Source organism: Gorilla gorilla, chromosome 21 (genome assembly GCF_029281585.2).
Source record: "Gorilla gorilla gorilla isolate KB3781 chromosome 21, NHGRI_mGorGor1-v2.1_pri, whole genome shotgun sequence".
Taxonomy (NCBI): Eukaryota; Metazoa; Chordata; class Mammalia; order Primates; family Hominidae; genus Gorilla; species Gorilla gorilla.
The window spans coordinates 28696930-28716036 of NC_073245.2; the positions used below are offsets into that span (position 1 = coordinate 28696930).

The 19107-nt window shown below is 44.1% G+C and overlaps 1 protein-coding gene across 1 annotated transcript in view; it reads left to right on the forward strand.

Moving 5' to 3' along the window:
* The window catches only part of DTD1 (D-aminoacyl-tRNA deacylase 1), a 171549-nt gene that overhangs the window by 105763 nt on the left and 46679 nt on the right, over positions 1-19107 (forward strand). The window lies entirely within an intron of this gene.

The following is a 19107-nucleotide window of genomic DNA, read 5'->3' on the forward strand; positions in this document are numbered from 1 at the left end:
CAGGGACTCCAGGGCTGGTTACTTTGGCAGCTCCCAGGTGCTGGGGTTCTGTTTTCCTCTCTGTCCTTTACCTCATCTCCTCTTGGTTACAAAATGGCTGCCACAGCAGTGCCGTTACACCCTCCACGTCTGTGTCCAAGGCAGGCCAGAGGGTTGGTGTTTCCTATGTCCTCTGGGCAGAGCTGGGTTACTGTCCAGCAGGTCACCAGGGAGTTTGGGAAAGTGGATTTCTGGCATTTTCACACTCTGGAGTGGAGTTGCAGCAGGAGAGGAAGGCTATTAGGTCAAGAGAGCCTGCCTTAGGGGCTCTTATTTAATAGCCTGTTTTACATGTGAAAAAGCTTTAGTCTCTAAAAGCTTTCTCCAAAACCACAGGTAGGCCATGGCAGAATGAAGCCTCCAACCCAGGTTTTCCCACCTGAGGCAGCGGTGTTCTTTTCCCCATCTGTCACCTTGAGTCTCTGTGCAGGAGGCTTGGGTGGAGCAAATAGAGGCCTGGAAATGGGTCAGCAGTAGGAACAGAGAAGGCCAGAGAAGTGGGAGATGTGGAGAAGGACCCTGAGGTGACAGCAAGCCTTGAACAGGCTAACAGGGACATGGGGAGGGGCAGCTTTGGGGTTTTCGCGTGATGCCAGCAGGACAGTCAGTCATGGGGAGGTCCGGCCTTCAAGTTTCTGTCAGATCTCCCGCGTTGAGGCAAGTCATCTGTTAGAGGTGGTCATCAGGGAGGATGGAGCCCAGCTTGTGTGGGGATGGCTATAAAGTGGAAGAGGAGCCAGGGAAGTACCTCAGTGTGGAAGCCTAGTGGGAGAGACTTTCTAGAAGGGCAGCTCCATGCTGTCTCACTGTAAGAGGCTGAGGAGGTGAGCATTTGGAAAGTGCCATTGGGCTTGCTGGCCACACAGTCAAGAGTGATCCTGTGTGTGTTTGTGTGTGTGTACGTGTGTGTACACATATGTATCTTAAACTTACTTTGAAATAATTCCAGACTTAATGAAGTTGCAAAAATAGACCAGAAGAGTTCTCATATTCCTTTTACCCAGCTTCCGGAAATGTTAATGTTAATGATCTCACATATCTGTAGTAGTGATCAAAACCAGTAAGTTACTATTGGTAACATAGCATTAACTAATAATGAATCTGCAGGCCTTATTTGAATATTGCCATTGTCCCACTGGGTCCAGAATCCAATCTAGAATCCCACGTTCATTTAGGTGTGTCTCAGCCTCCTCCAATCTTACGATCTTGATACTTCTGAAGACACAGGCCAGTTATTTTTTAGAATGTCCCTTAGTTTGGGAATTTGATGTCCTTGGTGTGCCATGTCAGGGCACATGGTATTGATGTGTCTCATGACTACTGATGCTGACCTTGATCACTCACTTGGTCAAGATGGTATCAGTCAGGTTTCTCTGCTGGAAAGTTACTATTTGTTTGTTTCTCAAGAGAACATTTCTTAAATGGACTTCTTAAAACACAGGTTCTTTTTAGTGGCTCATCATTTGACTGTCTTCAGTAGCCTCTGTTGATGTTTTTAAAAATCAAAGGAACATCCACTTGGTTAGAAAATTCAAAGAGAGCAGATTATTAAAAAATAAAATTCTCCTCATTGTATATCCTCCTGAAAATTTTCCTGTGCAAATAGTGGTGACCTTTTTTTTTTTTTTTAATTTTTGATTTTTAAAATTTCAATAGCTTTTGGGATACAAGTGGGATTTTTTTTGTTGTGTGGATGAATTACATAGTGGTGAATTCTGAGATTTTAGTGTACCCGTCACCCGAGTGGTGTACATGGTACTCAATATGTACTTGTTTATTCCACAGCTTCCACACCCACAGTGACCCTTTTGACGTGGCGTCAGTGGCATGGTGGAGGTGGCAGTCAGGGCTTCAGTGGACTGAGATTCGATTGGAGGGTGTCTGGGGAAGTGAAGACTTGGACTAAGGTTCCTGGAGCTTGAGGGTGTAGCAAAGGCTCAGAGGAAGGGGGACCTTGGGAGGAAGGAAGGCTTTTCACAGGACAGGGTTGTGTGGAGACTGGCTGTAAAATTACTTTATGTACAAAGGACTACAGATGAGAGGTGGCATCAGAGTAGCGCCTGACTCTATGAGGTGAAAAAGCTACTGCTGTTTTCCCATAGTGTTTTTGGAATATTTTTCACGATGGTCAGTACATACTAAAGCACATGTTAACTGATTTTTCATTTATTACAAAATGGCAGGGTGCTGGATTCTCTCATTAGGGATGGTGAGCCCCAGAGAGTTGTTGTTTATGGGGGCATTGGCAGGGTTCTGTTCCCACACATTCAGGCCAGAGATTCGGTACCCCTGCCTGGTGCTTTGCACAAGAACCTAGCATTGTCTGTGGGTGGGCACTCTGGGCCACAGAGACACAGGTAGCTGGAGGGCAGTTTTACAGCTGGAGAGAAAACATGTTACCTAACGGACTTGGTTTAATGAACTCCTGATGAAAGAGATGTACTAACAAGCACCCCGATAAGGGGGGCATATAGCAAATGTCTTTTAGAAATAATAGAAATGGTCTTCTTTAGGTAGGGTAGTTCCTAATGATTCATTACGTCCTTTGCCAGACTCTGGCCATATGTTTTGAACTTGTTAGGTCTTCTCAACAATAGAATTTTTGCATTATGCCTTTCCTTCCTCATGTGCAATCTTGTGGGCAGGTAGGAGCAACAGAATGCGGGTGGTGTGGAGGACAGGGACATCCCAGAGCCCTTGGTTCTATTGCACTATGTGAGCTGAATGCACCCAGGGAGTCTGTCTGGCCTTTCAGTGTCGGGGAGAGCAGTAGGATGGGACCACGTGGGACATAGGCCTGACACACAGGTCATCACTTAGAAATGAGCACTGGACTTGCCCCAGTGCCTGGGATGCAGTAGGCTTTCAGTAAATACTAACTGACACATGAATATTCTGTGTGCTTGCTTTGGCTTCTCCTTTTAAAGAATCACCTAGTAATTCTTTAAGTCTTTCGAATTGCCGATTTGTCCTTCTGTCAGATAAAATGCATGAAGTAAGCTGATGATTCTGAATAGGAACAGAACACATTCTTGGTTGATTTAAAGTATAATTTAGAGTTTTTCATTTTGCTTAGAGCTAATATACAGTGCGATGCCTGAGGTCCATTTTAAAATCTTGCTATATAACCTAATCATTGTTGACAGGAGAAATTTGTCTACAATCATTTTAATCTGTTGCATAATAAATATTTAGAGAGTCTCTTATTCACTTCCATTTTAGACAAAGCGTCTATTTGTACATCCTTCATAATGGTCAAAGATGAAAGGGAAGATCCTTTTATTGGTCCCTCAGGCCAAGACAGAGGGAAGGACTGATAATCTTTTCAAACCAAGAAAGATTTTGGTTTCCATTCCAACATCCCTGAGTAATCCACAACTGTGTATGGTACTCCCGCCCCCTTCCCTCCATCTCTGTAATAAGCTCTTCTTCCTTAATTTTAATTTTCTTGACAATTGAACCCTTCAGTTGGGTGCTGTTTGGCTTTATCCTTGTTTTAAATTTCCCCTTTTCTCATTTCCCAGACTGGGCAGTTGTTGAGTCCAGAATTAACTGGGGAAGTTGGCTAATTTAGCAAGGGCTATAGAATAAAGATCTAGATTAGATGCAGGCTAGAAAAGCCAGGCTGGAGTACATACTAGAGACCACAGAGACATTGATCTACTGCAGATCAGATTTAACTCCTCAGTAATATCAGGTGTTGTGGCTGCCAACACAGTGACCAGGAGCAGGTTGGTCTTTGATGTTTCTGTGTCAGCACCTGAGGCAGGGATACTGAAGAGAACATGCCTGCCACATAGGATAGGAATCTGGTCACAAAGGTATCACTAGTTCTGTTGGGGTAGAAATCACGTCTGGAATGAGGCAAAAAAAAAAAAAAAAAAAAAAAAGGAACTGTCTACAAAAATTTTAAAAGAATTGGCAAACTAATGTTTTTCTTAGCAGATGTGCCTTTGCCATATTCCTAAGGTTTCCCTCCCTGTCAGTCATGCGTCCTGTTTTATGAGACCCATTTCTCCTGGGGCCTCTGACTGGGCCGCTGCCTGGACCTGCCCTCTGGGCTGCTGCCATCCAGCAGGAGTCCATAGCTTCCTTTCACTATCCTGCTGGGTGGGTCAGCTTTGTGGATTCTCCCACCCCCGTCTTCATCTTTCTTGGGTTTCTTTTTTATTTGTGCTGAAGTCTATTTTCAATAATTTTTTTCCCTAGAAGAATGTTCAGAATGTAAATCTTCTGCCTTTTAAAAAATAAATCTGAAAATGTCCCTATAGTCCTTACACTTGACTGTTAGTTTGTATGGATGTAGAATTCTAGGTTCAAAATTCTTTGCTTCAGAATTCTGAAGGCCATGGTTCTGCTTCTGGTGTTTCTATGAGGACTATTTACTGACCGTATTCTCACCCTCGGATGGGAGCTTTTCTTTTTTCCTTCTGGGTCGTGTGGAGACCTGTCTTGATCTTGGTGTCCTCAAACTTCATGAAGATGTGTCCCATTTTCATCCTTTCTGGTAATCTAGGTTTCTTAAATCTAAATTCCCTTGCCTTTTCTTTAGCTTGAGGAAGCTCTCTTCTTCTATTATTGCTATTTTCAATATTTTCTCACCATTTATTTTTCTCTTCTCTCTTTCTGGAAAGCCTAGAGACCAGTTGATAATCCTCCCAGGTTGTCATTTTTCTTAAACTTTCTCGGTATTTTCCATTCTTTTTCCATTTGTTTTTTTAACCCCATGGGGCAATTATTAAACTTGAAATTATTAATCTCCCAACCTTTCTACTAAGTTTTTAATTTTGGCAAGCAATTTTTAATATCCATGAACTCATTTTTTATCATAATTTCTGCTTTTTCATAGTATCCAGTTTTTTTTTTGTTTCTGTTTTCTTATTTTGTTTTTAGGGGTATTATGTTTTCTTGATGCTCTCTGAAGATACATACTAACTGAACTTTTAAAATACTCATTTCTGTTTGCTGAAGTAGCTTTTTTCCCAGAGTCAGTTCTGTTTATTCTACTCAGTTTTTTCTTTTGAGCTGTAGATGTGCCCCCACATATCTCGATGTCTTTGGCTGTCTGTTCATATTAAGAACACTGGACAGGGTAGATTAACATAAGTAGTCATAAGTAGTTGGTAGCTTTTTTTTTTTTTTTGAGACGGAGTCTCGCTCTGTCGCCTAGGCTAGAGTGCAGTGGCGCCATCTTGGCTCACTGCAAGCTCCGCCTCCGGGGTTCACGCCATTCTCCTGCCTCAGCCTCCTGAGTAGCTGGGACTACAGGTGCCTGCCACCATGCCTGGCTAATTTTTTGTAGTTTTAGTAGAGACGGGGTTTCACCGTGTTAGCCAGGATGGTCTCGATCTCCTGAGCTCGTGATCCTCCCACCTCGGCCTCCCAAAGTGCTGGGATTACAGGTGTGAGCCACCGCACCCAGCCAGTAGTTCGTAGCTTTACAGGCAGGTCATTTGGTCTCCAGTGAGCCTCCTGAGCAGGAGGGTAGCTGGGCACTCAGTGTATGTGCTTAGATGGGCAGGAACCTTAGAAAAATGGCACAGGAACTCCAATGGACTCAGGTTCAAAAGGGTGTGTGCAAGGGGTGGGGAAAAGATGCCTAACCAAAGGCAAATATGAGAGGGTAACCTCATCCTGTAAAATAAGCAGAGACAGAAATTCTAAGAACAGAAATTTTGTTGTTGTCACTGTTGTTTTTAAAAGTTATCTCTAGAGCCGTGGTTCTCACCCATTTTGCACCTTTGGGGGCATTTGACAACTCTGGAGACATTTTTGGTTGTCACAAGTAGGGGAGGAGGACATGCTACCTACCAGCTTCTAGTGGGTAGAGGCCAGGGTTGCTACTCAACATCCTAAAATGCACAGGACAGACCTCACCCCAAAGAATTATCCAGCTCCGAATGTCAGTAGTGCTGAGGTTGAGAAACACCACTGCAGAGGAAGATGATCAAGGAGAGGATGGGGTAGGGGAAGGAGGTCAGGAAGCATGTCCAGAAGCATGCCGGTTCCTATTTTGCCTGCACACTCTGCCAAGGGGAGACTTGGGTCACACTAAATAAGCTTCCATCTCAGAGCAGTTGTTAAGGCAGATTATCTGACCTTTGCTGTCCAGTAGCATGGCCACTAACCACAAGTGCTAAACTGAAATAAAATTACAAATTTAATTGATTTGCACTAGCCACATTTCTTATGCTTGACAGCCATTTGTGACTTCTGTACTGGATAGTGCAAAGATAGGACATTTCCATCACAGATACTTCGGCTGGACAGAGCTGGTCTAGACAGTATTGGTGCTGTTTTAAGGAACTTGAAGACTAGGAGTGCTGTTATGTTTAAAAACATAAAATTTTGCTTTTCAGGATATCAGGGGATAAGGAGAGTTTGAAACAAATTAACAATTGGTAATTTTGAAATTTTATAGATTGGTTGATCTGAGTTCATCACTATCCTCACACATGGACATGCATTCATAATGTGCCCTCCGACACAAAAACCACCCACAGCAACTCCCGCCCCTGCCTGTACCCTTTCTCACAGTTAATTCATAGTTAATATGAGAAGAGGGTTGGAACTCAAGCCAGTGGACAATGAGAGCAGCTTTAGGTGTTGTTCAAAAAGGTCCCCAGGAAGCTACTGCCAGGTTCAGGTACCATGGTAGCTGATAGTGGTGGGTGAGTGCCTTCACTCCTGTGCCTTCCCAAAAGGATGGTGAAGAATCTGAGCCCTTTCATCACATGATGGTGAGCTCAGAGGCAGAGGCCTCAGTGGGAAGGATGAGCTGGACGGAAGTGATTCCACCGTCTTGGTGGCCAGGCTGCATTAGGAGATCTGCTTTGTGTGAGAATGACTGAATGGAATGTGGAGATGGGAGAGAGAAAATGCTAAAGGTCGGAAACATTGTTGGAATCTTGAATATGTTCTAAAAATGGAAGACTTTGCTCTTGTAGCCCAATGTATTCTAAGCTCATTTGCTGTTTTTTGAGCCTGTATCCTACTGAATGCAAAGCCATTTGAACCCTTCTTATGTGGTCCATTTTCTCTTTGGCTGCCTGTGTTATTGGAGCCATGACTGATCAAGCCTTTAGCTAGAACTCCACTGGAAAAGGGGATTGGCTTAGTGAGTGTGGCTTTCCTCAGTTTTCTTTTCCCTCAGATTTGGATAAAGAGGATAAATGATAAGTAAACAGCTATCAGCAGTTGTGTGGTTTGTTGCCAAAGATTCAGCAGTTGTTGGTTCGTTGCCAAAGATTCAGCAGTTGTTGGTTCAGAGTGGGGAATCCTGGGGTCATTACTGACCAGATAGCTTGGAACCCTTTCTCTATGTCAGAGGCTACACCAAGGCAGTTGTGTGGTTTGTAGAGGTAGGAATTGCGCCACACCCTGTGTTCATGGTACCAGATTTGCCTCCCCTCACTGAGGTTTGTTTGGGGGGATTGCTCTTCGTTGGCACCTGGAAAGACCTTTTTATGAAAAGCATCATTGAAATTAGAAGGCATAAATAAATAAAATATCATCTCTTTGCTGTTGCTTTAGACTTTCTTCTTATGGTAGTGTCTTTTGGAATAGAATCATCTTTTGATCTCCAGTAAACAGGTAACCTGTCGGGTGGGGTTGCTCCTGAATGTGGGCAGTTCAGCATTTCAAGTTGAATTTGGAAGAGAAAAAGGCAAATTGGGCCTTCTTTAAGGGTGGAGAACCCACTACCTCTAAAAAACAAGAGTCGTTGCTTTGACAGTGATGTAGAAAGTTGCCTCTGAGGAGCTGGATTAATAGGTAATCTCTTGAAAAAATAGCACAGAAAATGACCTTTTACTTGTGTTCTCTGAGGCAGATCAAGTGGAGTTTATTTCTAGGCAGAAAAACATTTTGTGTGAATTATATCTAAGGAAGCAGTGTAACTCGGTGCTCAGTAATTAGCCCTGTCCTGGTATTTAAGACTCTGAAAAGAAGTGCTGCCATTGTAATTGAGTTCTTTTTAATCCCGTTAGCGGTGCATTTCCATATTTTAATTGAATGTTTCGGAATTTAGCAGGTGAAGCCTTTCTGAGTGTTGGCGTTATCCATCAGGTGTGCCCCCTGGAGACCCCGTGTGCTGAGGGGGCTGAATAGCAGTGTGAGCCTCAGCCTGAGCAGTGGTGTGGGGAGGATGCCACTGCTCTTGGGTGGCCCCAAATGTCTCTCACTGTTCCCCTGTAACTTGCCACTTTTCACCTGGATGTTCATCACCTGTAAGCCGTTAACGTCTTTATAGTGAGATGCAGAGTTCAGACGACTCCCATTTCCTTAGCTCCCTTAGACATGGTCAGGATTCCAGTTATATTCAGAAAGAGAGTTTCGTTGGATAAATAAAGCACATGATCATCAATTCGGGGAAAAGCAGAGACCTGTTTCGTCTCATTTCAAGGTTTTTTCCATTTAAACAAGCTCCTTAGCTGTTTAAAGCCACACACAGTTGTTGTTTAAGTAAAGCAACCCTGGACGGACTGCAGTAGACAAGATTGTACCGTGAGTGCTCTGTGTCTGGGACTCACCCTGCATGCTCACTCATATATGCACCTGGTCTTACCCAATATACCAAACTGTGGTGGTGGGTGTCTTGGAAACGTGCCAGCTTCTCTGGCCATAGAGTGCTGTGCAGTACAGCAGCACCAGACTCTAAAGGGAGCAAGCACTGATCAACTGGAAGGGTGAGTGGCTCTTTTCAAGGTGAACTGGTGGCTGTCTGTTCACAAGAAAGACTCTTCGGGCATCATGTGTTACAGGCTTATTGTCTACTATTGAGGGTGAGTCTTAGGGCTGGTTCTTTTCTCTCTGGACTAGTGGGCTTTGCCGCAGAAACTCTTACAGTACATGATAACACACACGCACACACACACACACACACACTCACACACTCTCTCACACACATGTCCTTATGCTGCTTCCTTTCCTTCTCAGATCAGCTGAAGAGAAGAGTAGAGGGGACTTGTCCCTTGGCCCCTCTCCGACTGGCTTACAGGCCTCCCAGGATCGAGGTTTCCTTGTGAGTGTGTCTGGTGAGGGTGTGGCGTGAGGGGCACCTTTTCAGAACCAGCCAGTGTTTCCAACTCTCCATGAGTGGGCGGGGCTTTGGGCCCATGCACTAGGGGACGGTTAGGAGCTTGGGGAGACAGGGCCATTTCTCTGCCTCTTGAAATGTGCCTGGTCCCAATTGAGATGTGCCGTGGGCATACAGTACACACTGGATCAAAGATGTAGTATATAAAGAAGGTAAAATAGCTAATTATTAACATATGTGTGTGTGTGTATATATATATTTTATATTGTATATATATATTTTTTGGACACAAAGTCTCACTCTGTCGCCCAGGCTGGAGTACGGTGGTATGATCTCAGCTCACTGCAACCTTCACCTCCCTGGTTCAAGCGATTCTCGTGCCTCAGCCTCCCAAGTAGCTGGGATTACAGCCACGCACAACCACACCTGGCTAATTTTTGTATATTTAGTAGAGATGGGGTTTCACCGTGTTGGCCAGGCTGGTCTCAAACTTCTGACCTCAAGTGATCTGCCCGCCTCGGCCTCCCAAAGTGCTGAGATTCCAGGCATGAGCCACTGCGCCCGGCCACGAACTGCTGTAAACATTTCTAAACACTCCCATTTTTATACTTACCTCCTCACAGATCTGCACAGACAGTTCAGGGCGGGCAGTGGTCTGTTGCCCTTTCTTTGAGCAGCACTGGCTTAGAGGGCAATCTTTTCTAGCGCTGTTGTCAACATAAGGAGATACTGCCCTCCCACCTGCCCCCGTGGTGGTAGCAGGAGTGCCCCATACCTCCTGTCATCTCCATCAGTTCTGAAGGCTGCTCAAAATACAGGTGTTTTGTATTAAGTAAAAGCGACGGGTTTGCAATGCAAATACAGCTTCAAGACTGGACTTCCTCCCCACTTAATCGATTGCCACTGCTGCATCCCTTCTTTGTAGAACTTCTGGGGCTATCTCTGCCTGCCTCTAGGACAACAGTGCTTGCTGTTAGACTAGTTCAGACTGTCAGTCTTCACATGTTTTGCAAGCATATTGATGTACAGAGCGTGTTATTTCCCAGCCTCCGTTATAGAATAAGACCCTTTGAAAAGACTTGTACACAATAAATGTGATCAATAAATATGATCACAATAAATATGATCCCCCCTTTGCAAATTCCTTGCAAAGCCCAGGGTTTTGTATTGGCAGCCCTGCACAGAAAGGTGCATGTTTATGTAAATCAATGTGGTATGTACCTAGGGTGATACAATCATATAATGAGCTGCAGCTTCTCTTCCTCTTCATCACCATCATCATGTTTGGGTAAAGATGGTTGCCATTTCCCTCCCTCATGGTCATTATTTCTGTATTACTCTCCATACCTCCTTCCATTTCTTTCTGGAAGGTGTTGAAAAATCTTTACCAACCATCTACCTGGCTCCTAAAGGTGCAGGTCATGGCTATGTCTGAGACTGGCAAGTTCTGTCCACAGGTCTCACCAGATGGTTGGGCAGTCTTCCATGGTCATCACCTGTCGGCAGACGGTCACTAAGGGCAATTGGGGAGACAGAATACCTAGGCTGATTGGAGTCATCCTTTTTTTTATCAGAGTGCCAGGTAGTTGAATTTGTGTAAATTAAATGTTCTCATGATGCAATTTATAATACCCAGGTGTACTTGGTATAAAACTTCTCCTGGGGAACCTGACAGATGAAAACAGGGAATGGAAGCAGCTGACAAGTCAGGACGTTCCAACTTACCTTCATGCCCAGAAGTTAGAGGTCAGGGAGGGGTGGGACACTTTCATTTGTGAGTGGTAGTTATTTTTTTTTAATGCTTGGAAAACCATTAGAAAACAGGCAATCTGGAAACTTTGGGCCTTACTCCTAATTTCATTTTTGATTTTAGAATGTATTAGGGTAATAACTTATTCTGCTTGTATTTGAGGATTTGCTGACTTCTGAGAGCACCATGTATTCACTTCCATTATGAATAGGGCAGCTTTGTGATATATTGTCTACATTTGGGAGTATTGAGAATGAAGGGGACAAGAGGTATAAACTTTGATTGTCCTGGGCAAACCAGAACATGTGGTCAACCCTAGTTATGAAGATCAATTTAGGTTATTCATCCTAAAACCAGAAATTTTGATAGAACTGACAGGTTAGGTATCATGTCTTATCCTAATAAAATTTTCTATTGAAACTATGTAAATTCAGTTTTATGAAATAAATCTATACCAAGATCATTTCATAAAAAATGGAGTTTTTGAGAAAATAAAAAATGACATTGTATTTTCAGAATCTTTCAAACATATTCTGATCTTTTTTTTTAATTGACAGTGTTTGAAGGTAAATAGTGACCGTGGTTTTTGTTAAGAATTCATATGTAAAATATGTCCCTTGTTTAAAATTATCTCAGAGATTACTCTCATTCAAATCTTTAATCAGTCAGTTTATTATTCATAAGTCTGGTGTTTCTAATAAAATTCTACCACATGAAACAGAATGGTGTTTAATAAGATAATAAGCTTTATAAAATGTAAAAGTGAACACCTTAATTATTTTAAATTATATCAACTTTAGAAATGACTGTATAATTAAGACTTGCCTATAGCTTAGAATACTCTTAGGAAAGATTCACTGTACTACCTCTCAGTCAACAGCCCTTAAATGCAGGTGGCTGACAGTGGCCTGTGTTACCAATGTGATTGGACGGTGACATGCCTCTGGCCCTGGATGATAGTGCCACCAGAGCCACATGCCTCCTGTGTAGAGCCAGGAAGGGGCTCTGTGAGTGAGTTGAATCATGGGCCCGTTTTCCCTGTGTTCTCTCCTTTGGCCATTTGAGGGTTAAGGAGGTTGGGTAGACAGTTTTTGCCTTGATGGGTACTGGATACTCTTGTATTCCTATGACAGTACTTGAATTTTTTGTGAAGTTACTTGAAATCACTTTGGTTACTTTGGGTCTGGATCTTATGATTTCTTAGGTGAGTCTGGAGCAGTGCTCAGTAGGACTAATTCTTCCCACTACTGCAGTGAGTCCTTCCTGAGCTCCATGGAGTGGTAGGAGCAGGCGCTATTCTCAGCCCTGTGTGAGCGCAGGTGTTGTAAGCACTAATCTCTTCCTGACCTTGTGTAGTTTCTTTACCTGCTTAGTACTCAGCTGGATGCTCCAGGGGCCTTCTGCACAACTCCACTGGTTCTCCCTCTGTGCAGCTGTCTCCTCTCCAGTACTGTGTCCTGAGTGCTTTAGCTGAGTGGCCTCCGGGACTCTCAACCCCATCTCCTTTACTCAGGAAGTCCTCCAGCCTCTGCCTTGGTTTCCCTCTCATACTGTGACCTGTGAACTCTCCCTAGGTGGTCAGATGGAGCTCCCATGGGGCTTACCTGGCTTGTTGTTTCCTGGCCTTTGTTGCCTGAGGTCCTGTGTCTTAACAACTGTTGTTTCTTAGGCTTGTCTTTTTTTTTTTTTTTAAACTTCAATGTGATGATGTGAGGATAAATTTGGTTCCTGTTGGCCCATCTGGGACGGAAGCAGAAGTGTCAGGACAGTGTTTTTAAAAAATCATGATCTGGTGTAACTTTTTTTCTCATGAGCTGTTCTTACTCTGAGTCCTCTTTCTAGGTCAAGGGCGGTATCTGGGTTGCCTTGAAGTCCTTCCTGCTTCATTGTGCTTATTTAGGTAGAAACCTTATTTAAGAATCAGCTCAGGCCAGATGCAGTGGCTCATGCCTGTAATCCCAACACTCTGGGAGGTGAGCAGGAGGATCACTTGGGGTCAGGAGTTTGAGACCAGGCTGGCCAACATAGTGAAACCCTGTCTCTACTAAAAATATAAAAATTAGCCAGGAGGCCGGGGCGGAGGTTGCCGGGGGTTGGGGGGCACGTGCCTGTAATCCCAGCTACGTGGGAGGCTGAAGCAGGAGAATTGCTTGAACCTGGGAGGTGGAAGTGGTTGCAGTGAGCCAAGGTGGCACCACTGCACTCCAGCCTGGACGACAGAGGGAGACTCCGTCTCAAAAAAAAAAAAAAAAAAATCTAACTTCTTCCACAAATATTTCTTCATCAACTCCATTCTGCATGGGTTTTTCCTTAGAGTACTTAGAGACTCTAGTGTTCAGTGGCATACTGTTACCAGTGTTTCATCTTTGTTTTACAGTGATTAAGTCTTCGCTTTCCAAACTTCTTGAGCCGGGGGTTCTTGTTTGTAATTTTTTGTGCTCTCCACAGGGATTAGCACAAGAATAAGCTCATAAACATTAGCAATTGTGTTTTGAAATTCTTTCCTTTGTGACCACAGGACACATATGATATCATTTTCATAAGTACTGTGTGTGTGTTGTGGGGGTGGGGGTGGGGGGTGGGGGGGAAGCCAGGATGAAGTAGTGACTCTGAGCCCATGATCAGATGTCAGCAAGACTGTCCTTGCTCCCGCAGTGGTCTCTCTCACTTGTGTTTTAGCTGGCTATTCATTTACCATGGAATCATCGGATCATAAGTCAGCATGGAGCTCGACCCGAGATCCCATATGAAAACGAAATCTTAACAATGGAGACACATGCCATAAATTAAGGTAATTCCCTCCCACAGGCTTTTCAATAAAGTAGCAGTGGGCCCACTGTGTCTGCAAAGGTCCCCAGTGGAAATAAAACCCCCAAATGCACATATTTGGGATCCACAAGCTTACCGGATACTTCTCTACTGTGGCTTGCTCTAAGCATAGAACAATCATGACCTTACATGGTTCACGCAGAACCCATTTTACCAGTAGCTGTGTGGACACCGGAATGTTTTCTTCCTTCAGCCCCACCAAATCCTTTCGTGTACAGACTCCCCTCCTTACCTTGCCACATAAGGTACCAGTTTCATCAGAGGCATCTGGCAAGGCTCTCATGGTTTGACTGTCACCAGATCTCTCTGTAATGGGATTACCATTTTAACCTGTTCTCTTTCCCTCCCCTGTCCTGGGTTTCCACTTTCCCAGCCTTCCTTCCTCCTTTGGCCTTGGCCAGAAGGGGCTGCTGGAGAGCCGTTCTCGGGGCTCGCCACAGCCTCTGCTGCCCCTCCCATGGCCTCCTGCTGAGGCTGGCCCTCTGGGCATCTTTTGCAGAGGTCACTCTTTGAAAGATGCCTTTTTTTGTGCTCCTCTGCCAACTGTTCTTTCTGTCTAGTGTGTGTCCTCTTGGCATTTCAGGAGCTGTTTCATGTAGTGTCTGACTTTATAGGTGTGCACCTAATGACTTTAAAAGGCTTATTTTTAGGTTGCTGTTTTCTTCCCCAAACCTTTTTGCTCCTTCAGAAATGTCCTCTTGTTAAAATCTTCCCAGGGTTTCTATGCATGCTTGAGTGCTTGATTCTCCAGTTTGATTGGATGAGCAAGCCCTGCTTCCTGCTTCCTTTAGAAATATTCCACCCTGGAAGGGACCTGACAGGATGGTAGTGGCTGTGGGTGTCTGCGTTGGTTGAGCTGCTCAGTGTTTTTGGTCCAGAGACTGGAGCAGGTCCCTGGTGCACAGAAAAGGATTTGGAGGATCCTTAGCCTGGGTTCACGTCCCCACCTTCGTCTTCTGACCATATCCTCCGTTCCTCTTTTGTCAAGCCTTAGGCTGTTTTTTTCTGCATTGGTCTTCCCTGGACATTCTTTTACTTACCTTGGTTCTTCATTCATGCACTTTCTCTAGACTAAGGTTTCTCTCTGCTCATATAGTTATCCCCATTCTTGAAGCCTGCACTGAAGACCATTCAGTGTCTTCGGCAGCTCTTGATGTTCTCTCCTCAAGGGCAGGTTATACCCTCATTTTGCTCTCCTGTTGTGACATAGTGTGGTTGTGGATAGAGCGGTCCTTCTTGGATGTTCTGTTGCCTTCACGCAGGTGAGCTGCCCAGAGCCCAGCACGGTCTGGGTTCTCATCCAGAGCCTGGTCTGACCTGAGGAGCCCTGACCTCCAGCCTGCACTCCACCGTCTCCTGGAGATGTGACCTGGAAGGCCCAAAGGTCTGCACGCTTTAGCTCACCATCTGTCAGATGGGGGTGACTGTGAGGCCTACCCACCCTTCCTCATCATTGTTAGGGTCAAAGGAAAGGCAGGATGAGAAAGGGGAGTCTATTAGGTAAACACAGAGCAAATTATTTTGCCAAGTCGTTTAACCTCTTAGGACCTGGTTTTCTAACCTGTGAAACAAGAAGGCTGTACTAGATATGTATTTTTGGACCAAATAACCTTTTTTGTTTTCCCATTCCCAACCACTTGTGTGTTTGTTTATTTCCTCTGATCTGGGGTACTGTTTCATCAGGCTTCTTGTTCTCATGCTTGGGTTCAAGCTGTTTTTATTAACATAAATCCCCACATTCTGTGCTGATGATTTCTTGCTATGGGGATAATTCTATTTTTCTTCAAGTTTCCTTCTCCTTGGAGCTAGTTTTAGGACTTTTCATTGACTCTACTCTTCACAGGTAGAGGAGACTAGTTAGGATAAGTAGTTTTTTCCTTTGTTCATTTCTGTGGCCCCTGTGCATGTAGGCTTCTGAAGAAGCACAGATCCGGGGTGGTGGAATTGACAGACACCGTCTCTTGCAGTGCTGCTTGGAACCAGGGTCAAGGCCATCCTCTAGGTGGGACACAGTGAGGCTGTCCTTTAGGAGCACTGAGGCCCCTTCTCTTGGTGTCTTTCTCAGATGAGGAGCAGGTAAGAAGATTAGTTTTGATGAATCATCCAAGTCCTGGAGAAGCTTTAAAAAATTTCTCCTCAGGGCAAAACTAATTTCCTATTTCAACTAGAAGATTTCTTTCAATAGGTGATACCTTCAGTACCCCAAGGAGAAACTGGGTGCCAACACTCCTGCCCCTTCAGCCAAACGCCTGTGTTTGGTGATATGACATTGGTGATATGAACGAATGTCTATTGTCCAGGGCTTTTAAGAAGTCTCTGGTTCCAGTGCACAGGTCTTTCCTAGATTCTAGGCTATGCAGGCCTTGTCCCTGCTTGTATCTCAGTGACAGCCTGAGGACCAACCCTGACTTTGGACACCAGGCTGGGCCAGCTGGGACTCTGCCTTTGCTGCATCTGCCATTGGTCCACCCTGAGTGGGTGTCATCCCTGAGTCCTGAGTAGTGACCAACTCCTGTCATACACTGTCCCCTCCCCCACCCCATCTCCCCCAGGGTCAGAACACAGCAAGCCCTGTCCCTAAACTTGTACTCCAGGGACATTATGGAAGGGTGCCTGCTCCCCCAGATCACTCCCTTGACTGGGACCCCTGTTGTTGATGGTGTGCTCCAGGCTGAGTCAGCCTCCCCACCCACCCTAGCAGTTGGGGAACTCTTCTGCATATCTGCTTCATCTTTGGATTGTGGCCCTTTGAAGGCTCCCTGTAAGCTCCCTGTCCTGCAGTGGTTGCTAAGTGGTGTCTGGCCGTGTACTGGGCTATAGCATTCACGGTCAGAGAAGCATCAGACGAGACCGGGTGCATTTGGGGTGGGATGGCCATCGACTGAGAAACAAACATCAGAAGAGGAGGCTAAATTAAACCAAGTCACAAAGTAAAGCATAGAATTAGTATTTCTATTCTGGTGGGGTAAGAGATGGAAACCATTGTTTAAAATGAAACTCTGAGATTTTCTGTGGATGTAATCTATAAAATGGTGACTAACCAAAAGTTGGCAATGCTGGTTTTACTTGCATCCCTAGTGACAAATTATTTGGACTCACATGGAAACATTTCCCATAAACTCTAAAGGCTCATGTGTCAGGTTGTCATTCATAGGCTTCACATTCTGGGCAAACAACAGGTTCATGTCTTGCGCTGCTTTATCTCGGGAGGAGTCGGGTGCTGAGTCTCCAGCATGCAGATATTCTGGTTGTAGCTGGAGTCTGTTGTTGGCACTGACTCTTGTTTGGGCTTAGTTTATGTCATGTTTGAAACACAAATTGAGTGATTTGAGGTTGGACCCCCTTACTGTACTGTTGAGTTTGTGCTAAGGAAAGACCAATCCTGCTGTGCTCTTGGTTTGCTAGAAGCTTCAAACTACTTTTCAGGCATTTGGATTCACCAGCACCCAGCATGTTTCAATGGTACCTTCTTCATCTATTTTAGAGCCATGTGTGTTTTGCAGCAAATGTAACCCATGGGGTTTGTTTCACACACTTCCTCCAAATATTGGTTCAGGATCTGAACCTTTGATATCCCAGAAGCATTTGGATTCTCTCCTTGAAAAGGCTGTAACATTTCCCCACTTCCCAGAAAGGGGAAATAATGGTTTAAGACTGAGGAAGGAACTCAAGCTCCACAGTGTGTCTGGATTCAGGTTTGTGGCACGTGGGGTCTGACTGGTTGGGGAAGCAGCATCATTTCACACCAGCCCCTCCTCACTGGGGTCCGACTCTCACCAGGAGACACATACCACCACGCAGGTGGCTGCCGGGTCTCACGGGAGGCCCATGGACTTGTCCAGGGTCTGCTTTCTAGCTCATAGAAGGAGTAAATCTAAACTGATGGAGGCATTTAGGGCTTTATTTTTTCTTTATTGTTTATCCTGAAAGGTTTTTAGAAGGGAGATGTCACAGTCTTTTAAAAATAGTAAGATAGGCCAGCCTGTGGTGTTGTAAATTTCAATTTAGGTAAAAGAGTACACTTGACTCGAACAATGTGGAGGTCAGGGGTGCCAACTCCCCACTAAGTGGAAAATCCAAGTAAAACTTTTGACTTCTCAAAAACGTACCCACTGCTAGCCTACTGTTGATCAGAGAAGCCTTACTGGTAACATCAATAGTCGATTAACACATATTTTGTATTTTGCAAAAAGGGTAAGGTTTTTATGTTTTCTTGCATAGCTGCAACAATGGCTTCATGAATTTACTTTTTTTTTTTACAATGGTTCTTATGCTGGATTCATTTATCATGAAATGGTGGGGGACGGCGGCTGCAGGCCTCAATCTGAGGTACACATCAAGCAGTCAAGCAATTCAGCTTTTCCTTGGAATGTCGTAACTTTACTCTGCTTCTTGGGAGCACCTCCAGTGTCATTAGTGGCACTTTGTTTGGGTCTCACAGTGTTATTCAAGGTTCAAGTTATTGCATTAAACACAGTGAAAAATACACAAGAACCAGGAGAGATCACTTTTTACTGCAATCTGCAATTTGCTGGAGAGATGACTGCTCACGGGAGATAATTAGCATCACATGGTGTTTTAAGTGGATTCTTGCAACAGGTGAGTTCACCATAGTAGTAACAGGAAGTGGCTACAAAATGATTACAGTGGTACAGTGTGTACCACAGTTAGTTTGATGCAGCTACTATGATTTAATACTGCATCTTTACATGTGTTTACATTTTTCTTGACTGCAAATGGTGCCATGTACAGTCTGTGTATAAGTTTTTGGTAAATTTTAGCTTTTTATAATAGATTTATGTATATGTTATGGCAGTAAGTGACAAAAATAGACTAGTGTCTATGTATAGTTTATACATAGTAAATTCATGACATACCTTTTTCTCAATTTTTCCATGTTTTTAGGCTACACAGTTTGCAAATTTTCAAATTGTCTCATATCTTCAAAACATTTTCCAGCATATTTATTGAAAAAATTATGCATAGTGGATTCTCACAATTCAAACCTGCGTTATTCAAAGGTCGACTGTGGTTCATCTTCTGTAATGGAACCAGTTTATTTTCTTCTGGGTCTTTGATTGCAAGAGTTCTTGTTACTTTAATCTTTTGGACTGTCCCCTCAGAAAACTTAGAGCTTAAGCTAAATGTGATCAGCTAGAACTTCTCATTAACCAGCCATTGCATGTTAATTAAAAACTCAGTCTACAGAGTGTGCCAGTGGATGTGGAGAAATTAGTTAGAATTCTCCTCTAAACTGAAAAGAAATATAGTATTTAACAGTCCAGGATTAAAGATTTAGAAGGTAAAAAGACTTAGGAAAATGTAGCCAAAAGATGGGCTCTGTCTGGGTTCAAAAGGAAACAGGTTTGGGAGCCTCTTGGGAAACAGCCAAAGAAAACCAAATGTTTTTAGGTTCAGTTTAAGATTAGAGTTAGATTTTTCTTAACCAGTC